Source organism: Pygoscelis adeliae, unplaced genomic scaffold (assembly GCF_000699105.1).
Source record: "Pygoscelis adeliae isolate BGI_AS28 unplaced genomic scaffold, ASM69910v1 Scaffold402, whole genome shotgun sequence".
Lineage (NCBI taxonomy): Eukaryota > Metazoa > Chordata > Aves > Sphenisciformes > Spheniscidae > Pygoscelis > Pygoscelis adeliae.
In genome coordinates this window covers 7118961-7123489 of record NW_008824411.1, presented here as the reverse complement: position 1 = coordinate 7123489, position 4529 = coordinate 7118961, and positions in this window count along the sequence as shown.

Here is a 4529-nt window from a genome sequence, read left to right as displayed (position 1 = left end):
CCATCCCAAAGGCGATTTATATTTAGCCCGGTGTCTCCTTCGGGCAGAAAATTTCCCCCCTCCCTGGCACAGCTGTCGAGTCCGTCTCCCTCCTCCACCCCCGGCCTCAGCAAATGGCAGCCCCGAGTCCCCTGGGGAAACCTTGGCCACCCTGGCAGCGCCCCGACCCGCTCCTCCTCTCGGCCGGGCACACTGCTCCCCCCGGCCCGCTGCGTCGCGTGGGGGGCTGCCCCACAGCGTCACCCCGTCTTATGGGTGGGCACACTGAGGGGCAAGCAGCAAGCCAGGGTTTTGCAGCGCGGTTTTAGAGGTCCCCATCTTGCTCCAAAGCACTGAGTGTTGAATGCACTCCTCTCATTTCCCCAGGTGCGAGGATGAGGATGAAGGTGCATCCCACACGTGATGTGGTCCATCTGCACGGCTGCTTGTGGTCTCCCAGCCACGTCCCAGACACTACAGGCTCATTCATGCAGCCTGTGAGCAATGCATGCACCCGTCTTTCCATCCTGGGGCTTGCAGGGGGAAATGCAGGAGCTGTGGAAAAAACACCTTCCATCAGAGCCAGAAATAACCTGGCTTTTATGCTCTTACTCCCTTCATAGCCCCTTCCCTGCCTCACTGGGTGCGGGAGGTCTGTCTTAGGGGGAAAAAAGCCCCAACACAGCCAGGGCAGCAAGCTGGAGCATCACTGGAGCCCCTAGACATGGCCCTGCAGGGCCACCACCACTCTCCCACTGGGCCACCAAGCCATGGCAGCGTTCCCGTCCCTGGGCTGTGCGTACAAGAAGGGGGTCAGGGTCCAACTGCGGGAGCACAGCTACTCCATAGCCCTGCACGGAGCAGGAGGGGACACCTGCATCCCAGCCCATGCGAGAAGGGCAGTGCGGCCCCAGCCTCTGTTCAGTACCAGAGCGGAGATAGGCTCGGTGGTGCCGGAGCCGGGAGCATGCCTGCAAGCACCTGCTCTGCCCGGGGCTGCCTGCTGAGGAGACGGAGGGTACCCTGCAAGCGGGTCTGCAGCCCCTGCAGCCTCCTTGCCTGTGCGGGGGGGATGAAGCCTGGTCTTGAACCAGGAGCAGGGGGAAAGAAGGAAACAGCTTGGCTTTGCCGCTTGCAAGTAAAAAACAATAACACCTCTCCAGTGCGTGATTAACACCCAGCCTCATAAACAGACCGCAGTATTTACAGCGACTTTGTCCTCCCTGCTGCTCTCCACCAGAAGCTGATCAGCTCCATCCAGCTGGCTGCGTCACCCTGACCAGCCCTGCTCGCCGTGGGGAAGCATTGCTTGGTCCGAGCCTGCCGGCATTCAGCAAGGGACAGGCACAGGGGCAGGCTGGCAGGATGAAACCCTCCCTGAATAGCTTGGAAAAAGTACTTGCAGCAAATTATCTATCTGAAGCGCACAGCCTCCGCGCGCTCTCCGGCTCGTCTCCATGGTGAGAGAGGCCTCACTACCTTGCTGGGTTTCTTTGCTAGAGCACTTACAGCTCCTGCTAAATCTCTCTCACTTTTTCCTTGCCTTTTTTTTAGAGAGCGCCTGCACTGAGGGCCTGATCCTTCCTTCCACCTCCTCGCTTTGGCAGGCGTGGGAGCAGGTTTGATGCAAGGCACCCGTGGAGGTTTTAGGAGCCGGGCATGGAAACACTGAGGATGGAGATGCTGGGCTCAGACATGCTGTGCCTGCTCTGCATGATGATGTTTATTTAGTTGCTGGTCCCCAGCAGCCTGGGAGAGGACAGGACCAGGGCTTGGGGGATGCCAGTGCCAATGCCCTTGTGTTGGATGCACCAACCACCCCCTGCAAATGTGAAGCAGTGCAGGGCTGTGAGAGCCCCAGTCATCCCAGTATGAGCCGGCCCAAATTCGGCCCATTCTCCCAGCCCCTGGCTGCAGAGCACACAAAACCAGAAGCATTACGGGCACCGAGCGGTAAAGAAAATCGTGCAGGGCCCTTGCACAAGCCGTGTGTGTGGATCAGCCCCAGGTCCCACACTGAGATCGCAGAGACATAGTGACGGGCTGTGACCAGCAGTGCCCAGCAAGGAAAAAATATCCCTGTATAATTATCATATCCGTCCTGCCGGTCAGCCTGGAGACCTGTCATTGTGCCTCTGCAGAGGGCAGAGGCCACTGTGCACACCAAACCCTGGCCAGCCTGAAAGGAACATCTGAAGGGATCCCTGTGAGCTAAGCTATGATTACATTTTTTTTTCCGCAACAAAAGGAGAAAGAGGCAATTAAGAGCTGGTTTGTTTGTGGCCGTGCATTTTACTGTGGGAGACACCTGTCTACGGAGGAGGAGCAGGCTGCAGGCTGGGGACACGTGTGCCCTCCCAAGGGTGAGGGGCAGGGGGAGCCTGGGCATGCTCCCCTCCCATAGCACAGCCCCCAGCATGCCTTGACCCCGCACACGTCACCTCCACTGCAGGCAGAGCTGTGCCTCTGGTTAATAAATGTCCCCTCCTGTCTCCTGAGCTCCTCCAGGCTACCCGTTGCGTGTGTCCTCGTCCCACTGCTCTCGTCTCCCTCATTGCTTCTTCTAGGGATATTTGCCCCCTGTGCCCACGCCCCAAGGGGAGAAGCCTCCTCCTCATCGTGCCTCCCACCATCCCTGTGTGGGAGCTCCCATGCCCAGGGTACAGGAGGAACTGAGGGGGGACCCACTCCTGATCGAGCCTTTGCCTTTGCCAAACATCCCCACGGGGCACCGCCAAGCCCCCCAAATCTGGGGACCCCCGAGGCTGGGACAGGCTTTGCCTACTGACGAAGCCTGGAACTGCACGGGTGGCAGCTGCCTGCCAAAGCGTCCTCTTGGCGGGACACGAGGATGATGGCCAAGAGCTTTTCTGCTGGCCCTCAAGATCACAAAGTCCTCACTGTGAAAAACCACGCCGTGCCGTGAGTTTCTGGCAGACGGCATGCCAGTGCGATGCTTCGGGCTCCATGCTTTATCCCACCTTCTCTTCTATGGTGCTACCACCTCTTGCATCTATTCCCGGTCCTGCACCAAGAAGGTCCTTTCACTGCTCTGGTGGCTCCCCAAACCCCACGTCCCCCATGCAGAAAGCAGACCCCGGAGCACAGCCGCCTCCCTGCGTTGAGCAGAGCCATCCTTCCCTGCCCGGATTCGCAGGAGGAGGGCTCGCATGGGGCTCAGGCTGGAGCAGTGCCCATCTTGTCAGGCAGGTACGGGGCGGTGTGTGCCTGTCTCAAGCTGTTATTTCCATCTGGAACATGGATTTTTTTACATGTATCACTACACACGATACATGTCACGGCACCTGGCTCGCCTTCGCCCCTGCAGTGGGAGAGGGAAGAGGGGAGACGACTACCCACCGCTGCCCCTCTACTCCACACGCTCACCGCTTTACCAAAGAGGTGAAAAAAAACCTGCTCATTTTTCACCCTGTGCATGTGTCCTATTAGCAAGCCAGAGCACATGCACACCCTGCTCAATATTTTTGGGAGCTGATAGATGCCGTAGCAGTCAGGAGCCCACAGCGTGGCTGCTAGAGCTATGCCCCCACGTCCCTGACAAGGGAGGTGATTTCCATGAAATGGAAATGGAATCACAGGCAGCGGGAAACCAAAATTCAATACTGGCCAGGGAAGAAGCTAAACAAAGGGCCAAGGTCTCTGCCCTGGCATAAGTGAGATCTCCCTCCCATGCATCACCTCCATGGAGTGCGGCTCCATTGCACATTTTACCTGCATTCATTGTAGCACCAGGGCCATTTGTTTGTGTATAATAAAGGGGGTCTGGGAGAAAAGCATGTAATTAGCACATCCATCATATAGGTTTTTTAGATATCAATAAACCATCGATTCCCTCCTTCCATAAATTCTTGCGCCGTGGTGAATACAAATCAGTAGCCAGGATGGAAAAGGAATGCATAACCCCCCTCAGAAGTGCATAAATCTCTCCTCTCCCCAGCATATCATTAAACCTCTTAAACACTGATGGAAAAACTCCTCTGCCAGGTGCTAAGCGCTGCTCCCCAAGCATGCCTGAAGCCTTGCTGGGCTGATATCAGCAACAGTGTGGTTGCAACACGGCGGCTGGCCAGTGGTTCAAAGGTTGCAGCTGGAGCTGTGCAAATAGTGGATCTTTCTGTGGAGAGAGATATCTCACCACTAAGTCTTTTCGTTTTGGGGCAGTCAGATGGAATTTTGTATGGCATTTTGTTTTTTAAATTCAAACGAAAAACATAAGGAGACATTTCAGTTTGGTTGACCTAGAGTGTTTTGCTTCGTGTGAAACAAACGCAAAAAGCTTCATTTTTGTTTCACTTTACTTAGCCTCCTGCTCCATCCATCCTCTTTCCCATCTTTTTTCACGCATGTGCAAAAACTGCAGCAGAGGCCTTAGTTTTGAAACAAAACCCTAAGTGTTATTCATTGAAAACAGCAAAACAGAAAGTCACTTCTTAAGGGTTTTTTTTTCACCTAAGCTAATTATGAAATTTAGCTTGCTTTTGGATGTTTCAGTTCCCTGGAAATTGCGTTGAGAAGGCAGAGCCAAGGCG